Source organism: Scyliorhinus canicula, chromosome 13, assembly GCF_902713615.1.
Source record: "Scyliorhinus canicula chromosome 13, sScyCan1.1, whole genome shotgun sequence".
Taxonomy (NCBI): Eukaryota; Metazoa; Chordata; class Chondrichthyes; order Carcharhiniformes; family Scyliorhinidae; genus Scyliorhinus; species Scyliorhinus canicula.
In genome coordinates, this window is record NC_052158.1 from 92,372,842 (window position 1) to 92,385,020 (window position 12,179).

The following is a 12,179-nucleotide window of genomic DNA, read 5'->3' on the forward strand; positions in this document are numbered from 1 at the left end:
GATAGCAGTCTACTGTACTGGTACCATGTCGTGTGGGGCAGCACGGTAGCATGGTGGTTAGCATAAATGCTTCACAGCTCCAGGGTCCGAGGTTCGATTCCCGGCTGGGTCACTGTCTGTGCGGAGTCTGCACGTCCTCCCTGTGTGTGCGTGGGTTTCCTCCGGGTGCTCCGGTTTCCTCCCACAGTCCAAAGATGTGCGGGTTAGGTGGATTGGCCATGCTAAATTGCCTGTAGTGTCCTAAAAAGTAAGGTTAAGGGGGGGGGGGTTGTTGGGTTACGGGTATAGGGTGGATACGTGGGTTTGAGTAGGGCAGGGGTGGGCAAACTTTTCCGTGCAAGGGCCACATTCAGAAATTCACAATTTTAAAGGGCCGCATAGTAAATTAATAGTCCCGGTTGTAACCAATTAGCGTGCGGCATATACCTCAGCGCTTCCCCCGGCGGCATCCTGCCTTTAGCCATCTTTTTCTCTACTTTTCAAAAATGGCGCTTCACCCGGTTATGATTCTGGGCGCCACATATAGAACATAGAACAGAGAACAGTACAGCACAGAACAGGCCATTCGGCCCTCGATGTTGTGCTGAGCAATGATCACCCTACTCAAGTCAACATATCCACCCTATACCAGTAACCCAACAGCCCCCCACCCGCCCCCCTGCCCATTAACCTTAGTAAAAAAAAAAAAAAAAAAAAAAATTTTTTAAATTTTTTTTTTGATGACTTGATCTTGGTGGGCCGCATAAAGACCTTTGGCGGGCCGCATGTGGCCCACGGGCCGTAGTTTTCCCACCCCTGGAGTAGGGTGATCATTGCTCGGCACAACATCGAGGGCCGAAGGGCCTGTTCTGTGCTGTACTGTTCTATGTTTTTATAACACGGGCTGCAACTGGATGCAGCTATAACTGAAAGATACTCCAGACCTTGAAGTTAGTTCAATTTGATTTATTGAATCTGTCACACAGTTAGCTCAGTTCTCTGTGAGTTCGACTCTCTGCTAATCTAAGTGTGATTACTCTGTCTGACTGAACCAGACTAGCTGTGCTGTGGCTGTTATATGATATATGCACCTGACTCACTCTGTAGATGTCCCCAGTAAAAGAGACGGAGTGTGAGTGCCTCGTGCCTTTTATAGTGGGAAACCACCCCCAAGTGTTCTGCCTGCTGATTGGTTATGTGTGGTACTCTGTGTTCATTAACTGCCTGTCTGTATCTCATTATGTGCATGTCTGCATATCATGACACCCCGGTTGTGATACTCTCTCCCAGGAACCTGCATAGTCATTCCCCAGGATGTCCCAGAAGGACCTGAAGAACTCCATGTTCAGAACATCCAGCTCCGTGATCTTGCCCCTGCAGAGGCTATTACGGGCACGGGTCAGTTCCCCAAGGCTGATAGGGGCGTCAAGCTTTCTGGTGCCCTCCAGGTCAATCAGCAGTGGGTCCTCCCACAAAACTCTGCGAGCATCTTCATCGGACTGATCAGGAGAGAAACAGGCAGGGTAGAACTTTCAGCAGATGGCCTTGATGCCCTCAGGATCCGGGGCAAGAAATTCATCATCAGCCAGCAGTGTAAGAAGCAGTTGGCAGACCTTACGCCTTTTTCCCAGCAGTCCAGGTCCTTAAGGAACTGAAACTGTGAATTCACATATGGCCGCAGGTCCCTCAGCGCACCCTTCTCTTTGTACACCAGCCATAGGGCCAGGTCCTCATCACACTGGCCAAGATGTGACTACAGGTCAAGCACCTCTTCCTTCAACTCCTCGATCCTCTTTGACAACCCCCTCGCATACTTCTGCCAGAAGACACGGACATGAGTCTTGCTCATGTCCGGTTATAACCTATCCCACTACAGCCTCAAGGCGGGAAAGCCTCCCTACTTCTCCAACTGGCCCAGAGTGATAAAATGAGTCCAGGAACCACTCATCTTCCAACAGCAGGTTACATGGACTCCACCCGAGCGCAAGACAATGAGCTCTGCCCACACAAAGCAGTGGTGAGAGCACGGCATCTGCTGCACAGGAGTACACCTTCGAAATGTAAAGGTGGTCGATTCTGGATTCTCCAACTCCAGGTTTCACGAAAGTGAACACACTGGAGTCAAGGTGGAGATGTTGGCAGAAATCCACCAAGTTGAAGACCCGACCACGTCCCGCAATTTCTCCACCACTTGTTTGCGATGCTGGGTACCAAGGTGGTTCCTGGCCTTGAGGGTGCAGTTCAAATCTCCCCCACCCCAAGGATGATGCACTTACTCATGTTAATGGAGCCGAGAAGACTGGATGCAGATTCAAAGAAAGTAATCTGCTGCTGGCCAGCCAGGGGAGCATACACATTCACAAACTGAAACACCACCACCCTTTCACCAATCATTCGGTGAAGCAATCGGCCTGGTACAGGCTCCCTGATTGCCAAGATCTCTGGCTGACAACACGGAGCCAACAAGATAGCCACTCCATCAGAAATGGAGGCCAGGTGACTTGGTAGCCCCCCCCCCCCCCCCCCCCCTCCACCCTGCCACTCCGGGAGCCACATAGCTTTGTCTCCCGGAATGATGTGGGTTCCTGCAGGAATCACACCGCATATTTCTTATCCCAGAGAACCGAGAAATTCTGGAAACTCTTGTGCCCCCTGCTGCCAGGGACATCCCAAATTTATATCAAAGATGTGTGCCCGCATACTGCGCTTCAGCAGCTGCTGCTTTCGGACTTTGAGCTTGTAAAATTAACAACTGATGTGTCTGAACCCTCTCTCTCTCTCCATATTTCACTCCCCCTCTCCCCTTACCCCCCCTTAGCTTTTCCCTCCCCTCCCCTTTATCCTCCCCTCCCCTTTATCCTCCCCTCCCATTTACAAAGAGACAGAACCGTTTTGTTTATGAGAGAATATATATTTTATTGGCCACTGTGTTTAAATGAGAAAATATATTTTTTTGCAAGAAATTTGTTCAAAATGTCTTTGTTCAGCTGATGAAGTTACATGTTAATCTAAACGTCAGGGGCGGCACGGTAGCACAGTAGTTAACAAAGATGTGCAGGTTAGGTGGGTTGGCCATGACAATTTGCCACTTCGTATCATAGAATCATAGCATTTACAGTGCAGAAGGAACCATTTGGCCCATCGAGTCTGCATCGGACCTTACAAAGAGCACCCTACTGAAGCCACGTATCTATCATACCCCCGTAACCCAGTAGCCCCCACTTAACATTTTCTGGACACTAAGGGCAATTTAGCATGGCCAATCCACCAAACCCGTACAACTTTGGAGGAAACCGGAGCGCCTGGAGGAAACCCACGCAGACACGAGGAGGATGTGCAGACTTCACACAGAAGGTGACCCAGCCGGGAATCGAACTTGAGACCAAGGGATTTGTAGGTTAGGTTATGGGGTTAGGGATATAGGATGGAATGGATCAGTGGCGACTTGTTGAGCTGAATGGCCTCTTTCTGTACTGTAGGGATTCTGTGATTCTAAATGTTAACTCGTTTCAAAGTTTTGTATCTTTAAAATCATTTTTGTTAATAAATATTTTCCATTAAACTTTACAAGTTTCTACAAATATTATTTCATAGATTTCGTAGAATTTACAGTGCAGAAGGAGGCTATTCATCCCATCGAGTCTGCACCGGCTCTTGGAAAGAGCACCCTACCCAAGCCCACACCTCCACCCTATCCCTACAACCCAGTAACCCCACTTAACACTAAAGACGATTTTGGACACTAAGGACAATTTAGAACGATCAATCCACCTAACCTGCACATCTTTGGACTGTGGGAGGAAACCCACGCATACACGGGGAGAAGAATTTGGCAGGTAGGATCAAGGAAAACCCAAAAGCTTTCTATAGGTATGTCAGGAATAAAAGAATGACTAGGGTAAGAGTAGGGCCAGTCAAGGACAGTGGTGGGAAGTTGTGTGTGGAGGCTGAGGAGATAAGCGAGATACTAAATGAATACTTTTTGTCAGCATTCACTCAGGAAAAAGATAATATTGTGGAGGAGAATGCTGAGACCCAGGCATTGATGGCATTGAGGTGCGTAGGGAAGAAGTGTTGGCAATTCTGGACAAGGTGAAAATAGATAAGTCCCCGGGGCCTGATGGGATTTATCCTAGGATTCTCTGGGAAGCCAGGGATTAGATTGCTGAGCCTTTGGCTTTGATTTTTAGGTCATCATTGGCTACAGGAATAGTGCCAGAGGACTGGAGGATAGCAAATGTGGTCCCTTTGTTCAAGAAGGGGAGTAGAGATAACCCCGGTAACTATAGGCCGGTGAGCCTAATGTCTGTGGTGGGTAAAGTCTTGGAGAGGATTATAAAAGATACGATTTATAATCATCTAGATAGGAATAATATGATTAGGGATAGTCAGCATGGTTTTGTGAAGGGTAGGTCATGCCTCACAAACCTTATCGAGTTCTTTGAGAAGGTGACTGAACAGGTAGACGAGGGTAGAGCAGTTGATGTGGTGTATATGGATTTCAGTAAAGCGTTTGATAAGGTTCCCCACGGTCGGCTATTGCAGAAAATACGGAGGCTGGGGATTGAGGGTGATTTAGAGATGTGGATCAGAAATTGGCTAGTTGAAAGAAGACAGAGAGTGGTGGTTGATGGGAAATGTTCAGAATGTAGTTCAGTTACGAGTGGCGTACCACAAGGATCTGTTCTGGGGCCGTTGCTGTTTGTCATTTTTATAAATGACCTAGAGGAGGGCGCAGAAGGATGGGTGAGTAAATTTGCAGACAACACTAAAGTCGGTGGAGTTGTAGACAGTGCGGAAGGATGTTGCAGGTTACAGAGGGACATAGATAAGCTGCAGAGCTGGGCTGAGAGGTGGCAAATGGAGTTTAATGTGGAGAAGTGTGAGGTGATTCACTTTGGAAAGAATAACAGGAATGCGGAATATTTGGCTAATGGTAAAATTCTTGGTAGTGTGGATGAGCAGAGGGATCTCGGTGTCCACGTACATAGATCCCTGAAAGTTGCCATCCAGGTTGATAGGGTTGTGAAGAAGGCCTATGGTGTGTTGGCCTTTATTGGTAGAGGGATTGAGTTCCAGAGCCATGAGGTCATGTTGCAGTTGTACAAAACTCTAGTACGGCCGCATTTGGAGTATTGCGTACAGTTCTGGTCGCCTCATTATAGGAAGGACGTGGAAGCTTTGGAACAGGTGCAGAGGAGATTTACCAGGATGTTGCCTGGTATGGAGGGAAAATCGTATGAGGAAAGGCTGATGGACTTGAGGTTGTTTTCGTTAGAGAGAAGAAGGTTAAGAGGTGACTTAATAGAGGCATACAAAATGATCAGAGGGTTAGATAGGGTGGACAGCAAGAGCCTTCTCCCGCGGATGGAGGTGGTTAGCACGAGGGGACATAGCCTTAAATTGAGGGGTAATAGATATAGGACAGAGGTCAGAGGTGGGTTTTTTACGCAAAGAGTGGTGAGGCCGTGGAATGCCCTACCTGCAACAGTAGTGAACTCGCCAACATTGAGGGCATTTAAAAGTTTATTGGATAAGCATATGGATGATAAGGGCATAGTGTAGGTTAGATGGCCTTTAGTTTTTTTCCATGTCGGTGCAACATCGAGGGCCGAAGGGCCTGTACTGCGCTGTATCGTTCTATGTTCTATGTTCTAAGGTGCAGACCATCCGCGCAGACAGTGAACCAAGCCGAGACCCTGGAGCTGTGATGCAATTGTGCTAACCATTATGCCACTGTGCTGCCCAAAATGTCTTACTGAAACATCAAGACACATTTAATTTTGAGATAATTAAGAATTAATAAGATAATTGAAGGAAACAAGGCAGAAACATAATAACAAGGTGGCACATTGGTTAGCACTGCTGCTTCACATCACCAGGGACCCATGTTCAATTCGGAACTTGGGTGGCTATGTGGTGTTTGCACATTCTCTCCGTGTCTGCATGGGTTTCCTGCCAACACAGAATAGAAGCATAGAATTCCTGCAGTGCAGAAACAGGCCATTCAGCCTATCGAGTCTGCACTAACCCACTGAAAGAGCACCCTACCTAGGCCCATTCCCCCGCCCTATCCCCGGTGAAATGTTCTTGTCGGGTGGCCTGATTTATATTACAAGAACACTTGAAGCTAAAGCTATAAAGAATTTAATAACATTAACTGTGGATCGAATATATACAAACAGATGAATAATATGTGACCATGCTGTTATACCGACAATTCACTATGAGACCGTGAGAACAAGTGAATACAACGCTTTATTATCCAGGAACGCGCCTGCCAGTGTCTGCTGTACAAATGAGTGCCACCCACAGATGTCCGGTCAATATATCGCCCTGGTGAGGGTGGAGCCAGAGGCGGAGCCCACCGAGGTTCCAGTACAGTACCTGGAAGTAGACCGTATTATCATTTCCAGGTTATAGGTCACAGCACGAGACAGACAGTTCCTACTTAGGTGAATACATTTACCACATTCACCCCCTGTTAAAAAATTCAAGTCCAGCGGGGGTGACTGGGGTCATCAAATATTTATACTGTTCCCTGTGGGCGGAACTAGCCGGCAGGGACTTACCGCCAAACCTGTGATAGCAGGTACTGTTGTACATCCCCTAATACAGGTACAAACATATATATACAGTGGTGGATCACCACATTCACCCCCTGTTAAGAATGAGTCCGACGGGGGTGACGTGAAACTATTATACATAAGCAGTGATTTATTTACAGAGGGGAGGGGGAAAAAAAATCAAGTGTCCATCTTGCAACCCGGTGCCCGTCATAGGTTGAGTCTGACCGGCGGTTTGACGGTTCGTTGAGAGCGATGCAGCAGTGGTGGCCTCGTCTGCACAGGTGGTGTCGGCATCGACGGCATTGGAGGTGGTGGTGTTGGTGCTGGCCAGTGGCTGGACGACTCCAGGGGCGTGCCGAAATCTTACATGTCCTCTAGTGTGGGCACGGGAACGAGGGATGGACCTGGTGGGGCTGATCTTGGGGGCGCTGGGGAAAAGGATGGTGGCGCGTGGGTATAGAGGTGTGTGGGTGTGGGATCGGCACCCGAGAGAGCCAGGTCCCTGAGCGAGACTGTATCCTGGCGTCCGACGGGGAACTCCATGTGGGCGTACTGGGGGTTCGCGTGGAGCAGGCGTACCCTGTCTGCCAGAGGGTTTGCCTTGTGGAGTCTGACATGCCCACGTAGTAGGACGGGCCCTGGAGCTGCGAGCCACGTCGGGACCGACACCCCGGATGTAGACTTCCTAGGGAAGGTAAAAACATGTTCATGGGGTGTGTTAGTCGCGGTGCACAGCAGTGACCGAATGGAGTGGAGTGCATCAGGGAGGACCTGCTGCCAGCGAGCGGCTGGGAGGTTCCTGGACCGTAGGGCCAACTGGACTGCCCTCCATACCGTCCCGTTCTCCCTCTCTACCTGCCCGTTTCCCCGGGGGTTGTAGCTGGTCGTCCTGCTGGAGGCGATACCCCTGCTGAGCAGGAACTGACGCAGCTCATCGCTCATGAATGATGATCCGCTGTCACTGTGGATGTAGTCGGGGAAACCGAACAGAGCGACTATGGAATCAAGGGCCTTGATGACGGTGACAGACGTCATATCCGTGCATGGGATGGCGAAGGGGAACCTAGAGAATTCATCAACCACACTAAGGCTGTAGATGTTGCGGTCGGTGGAGGGGAGGGGCCCTTTGAAATCCACGCTGAGGCGCTCAAAGGGGCAGGAGGTTTTCACCAGGCATGCGCGGTCTGGCCGGTAGAAGTGCGGCTTGCACTCAGCACAGACCTAGCAGTCTCTGGTGACTGTCCGTACTTCCTCGACGGAGTAGGGCAGATTGCGGACTTTGATTAGGTGGTACAACCGAGTGACCCCCGGATGGCAAAGGCTCTCGTGCAAGGCACGGAGCTGGTTCACTTGTGCGCTGGCACAAGTACCTCGGGAGAGGACGTCTGGGGGCTCGTTGAACTTGTGGGGCGATACAAGATCTCGTAATTATAGGTGGAGAGCTTGCTTCTCCACCGCAAGATTTTGTCGTTTTTGATCTTGCCCCGCTGTGTGTTGTTAAACATGAAGGCTACTGACCGTTGGTCAGTGAGGAGAGTGAATCTCCTGCCAGCCAGGTAATGCCTCCAGTGCCGCACCGCCTCAACGATAGCCTGGGCCTCCTTTTCAACAGAGGAATGTTGAATTTCGGAGGCATGGAGGGTGCGGGAACAGAATGCCACGGGTCTGCCTGCCTGGTTTAGACTGGCGGCAAGGGCGACATCTGAAGCGTCGCTCTCTACTTGGAAGGGCAGTGTCTCGTCTACTGCGTGCATCCCAGCCTTGGCTATGTCTGAGCGAATACGGGCGACGGCCTGTTGTGCCTCGGCCGTGAGGGGAAATTGCGTGGACTGGATCAGTGGGCGCGCCTTTTCCGCGTATTGTGGGACCCACTGGGCGTAGTAAGAAAAGAACCCCAGGCATCGTTTGAGAGCCTTGGGGCAGTGGGGGAGGGGAAGCTCCATGAGGGGGCGCATGCGGTCGGGGTCGGGCCCCAGTAGTCCGTTTTGGACTACATAGCCGAGGATGGCTAAGCGGTCTGTGCTGAATACGCACTTCTCCTTGTTATAAGTGAGGTTGAGGAGAGATGCGGTTTGGAGAAATTTGGAAAGTTTGGCGTCATGGTCCTGCTGGTCGTGGCCGCAGATGGTGACATTATCTAAGTACGGAAACGTGGCACGCAGACCATACTGGTCGCCCATTCGGTCCATCTCTCTTTGGAAGACCGAGACCCCGTTAGTGACGCCGAAGGGAACCCTAAGAAATTGATAGAGCCGACCGTCCGCCTCGAAGGCAGTGTAGGGACGGTCCGATTTATGGATGGGGAGCTGGTGGTAGGCGGATTTCAGGTCAATTGTTGAGAAGATCCGGTACTGTGCAATCTGATTGACCATATCAGATATGCGAGGGAGAGGGTACGCGTCGAGCTGCGTGCACAGGTTGATGGTCTGGCTGTAGTCCACGACCATCCTATTTTTTGCCCCAGTTTTAACCACCACCACTTGGGCTCTCCAGGGGCTGTTGCTGGCCTCGATGATACCCTCCCGAAGCAGCCGCTGGACCTCAGACCTGATGAAGGTCTTGTCCTGGGTGCTGTACCGTCTGCTCCTGGTGGCGACGGGCTTGCAATCTGCAGTCAGATTGGCAAAGAGGGAGGGAGGCTCAACCTTGAGGGTCGTGAGGCCGCAAATGCTGAGTGGGTGTAGGGGCCCGCCGAATTTGAGGGTGAGGCTCTGGAGGTTACATTGGAAGTCCAGGCCAAGTAAAAGTGTCGCACAGAGGTTGGGGAGAACGTAGAGGCGGAAACGGCTGAATTCCACGCCTTGTAAGGTGAGTTTGACCAGACAGAAGCCCCGGGTCGGGACAGAGTGGGATCTGGAGGCCAGGGAGATCCGCTGGTTGGCGGGATGGACCGCGAGGGAGCAGCGCCTTACCGTGTCCGGATGAAAGAAGCTATCGGTGCTCCCGGAGTCAAGTAGGCAGTAGGTCGCGTAGCCGTTGATGAACACCGTCGTTCAACCGGTAGCCAGGTTGCGAGGACGGGATTGGTCGAGGGTCATGGAGCCGAGTAGCGGGCGATCGTCCGAAGAGTTTGAAGAGTTCGACGAACAGCGGCAGCGACCCGGGTCCCGTGGTCCAGTCCCAAGGGGAGGACAAAATGGCGGCTTCCGAAGTACCTGCGGGGAAGAAGATGGCGGCGTCCATGCCAGCGCACGTTGTGGGGGCGGGGCAAGATGGCACCGACCATGGAGCCTACATGGCGGGGGCGGGGCAAGATGGCAGCGCCCACTGATCGCACATGGAGTCGGGGGAAGAAGATGGTGGCGCCCATGGTGCGCACGTTGCGGGGGTGGCGAAAGATGATGGCGCCCACTGATCGCACGTGGACCTGGGGGAAGACGATGGTGGCACCCACTGGTCGCACGTGGCCCCGGGAACAGCGGACGAGAGAGAGGGGGAGAGGTCAGGCGCGATAGCGGCAACTGCGCGGGCCTGACACACCACTGCAAAGTGGCCTTTCTTGCCACAGGATTTGCAGGTCGCGGCGCAGGCCGGGCAGCGCTGGCTGGGGTGCTTCTGCTGGCCGCTGAAGTAGCAGCGGGGACCCCCAGGATGCGCAGTGTGGCGAGCAGCGCAGGCATACTGCACGGGAGCGGCCCCAGTCGGGGGGGGTCGGTTGCGGGGTCCACGAGGGGTAGGATGGCTGGGCCGCGCAGTAGGATGGGTGAGCGGGTTAGGATTGCACGTTACGGGAAGCGACCGTCATAGAGAGCGCTAAAGTCTTTGTCGCCGCTAGATCGAGCACGGCCCCTTCCAGCAGTCGTTGCCGGATGGGGTCCGATGCAATACCCGTCACAAAGGCATCTCGCATGAGGAGGTTGGAATGTTCCGTGGCCGTGACAGCCTGGCACTCGCAGTCCCGTACTAGAGGGATAAGGGCTCGCCAGAAGTCCTCAATCGACTCACCCGGTTTCTGGACGCGAGTGGAGAGTACATGCCTCACAGACAGAGTGTTCGTCGACTGCACGTAATTTTCTTTGAGCAGTTCCATAGCCCGGGCATAGGTCGCAGCGTCCTGTATCACCGGGAACATGCTGGAGCTCAACCTTGAGTTGAGTAGTTGAACTTTCTGAGCTTCCGATGGTGTAGGGTCCGCTGAGGTGATGTTGGCGTCGAAGACAGCCAGCCAGTGGTTAAAGTTTTTCCTGGCATTCGGCGATTGCAGATCCAGCTGCAGGCGGTCGGGTTTAATTCTGATGTCCATGATGTGGGAAATCTCACGGTAATAAATTGATGTGCTAACAATTGCACACAAAGACACGAATCGGTACAAAAGAGGCTTTATTACCGTGAGATGTTATTCCCTCGACTGCAGCTGTAGAATGGCAGCTCAGGAGAGCTCATGAATATTTATACTGCTCCCTATGGGCGGAACTAGCCGGCAAGGGCTTACCGCCAAACCTGTAATCGCAGGTACTGTTGTACATCCCCTAATACAGGCACACACATATATATACAGTGGTGGATCACCACACTTCTCGACCGAGGAGCGTCGGATTTCGGAAGCGTGGAGGGTTCTAGAGAAGAAGACTACCGGCCTGCCCGCCTGGTTGAGGGTGGCGGCCAGGGCGACGTCTGACGCATCGCTCTCTACCTGGAGGGGGACGGACTCGTCCACCGCGTGCATTGCGGCCTTAGTGTTATCGAACATAGAACATACAGTGCAGAAGGAGGCCATTCGGCCCATTGAGTCTGCACCGACCGAGGATGGCGACCAAGATGGCGGCCCCCATGAGTCGCACATGTCGGGCTGGGTCGAAGATGGTGACCAAGATGGCGGCCCCCATGAGTCGCACGTGTCGGTCGGTGTTGGAGCTGGTGGCCAAGATGGCGGCCCCCACGGGTCGCACACGACTGATGACGCGTCTGAAGGGGGCGTTCCCGACTGGCACGCAACCACATTGCGAGGTCTGCGGGCCTGTGAGTCCATGGGCCGGGCCTGGTGAGCTTTCGACTTCTGGGCTTTAGGTTGGCCCAGACAGACTCTGGCGAAGTGTCCCTTTTTGCCACAGTCGCTGCATGTCACTGTGCGGGCTGAGCAACGCTGCCGGGGGTGTTGACCCTGGCTGCAGATGTAGCACTGCGGTTCCCCGGTCCGGAGGGGCAGCCGCACGGCACTGGCCTGTGACGTAATCGGGTCTGGTGGGGGCCGCGCCGATGGTGTCCACGAGGTGTTCGCCAGGTCCGCGGGGAACGCACTGAGGCTCTGGTAGGCCACCTCTAATGAGGTGACTAGTTTACCATGTCCCGCAGGTCAGTGGTCCTGTTTTCCAGCAGGCGCTGCCTGATGTAGTTAGATCGGACCCCAGCCACATAGGTGTCCCGGATCTGTAGCTTCATGTGCTCCTTCGGCGTCACATCCTGATAAGTTGCAGTAGTGAGGAGGTGTTGTGCGAACACCTCGTTTACGAGTTTCACAAAATGTGCTTTGAGGGTTGTGACCGCCGCCTCGTACGTGACAGCTTTCTCTATCATCACGGAGATTCGATGCCTCACCCAAGCGTGGAGAAGTCGCAGCCTGAGGGTTTCAGAGGTAGGCGTTGCGGAGGAGTCGAGGTTGGCCTCGAAACAGCAAAGCCAATGTTCGAAGAT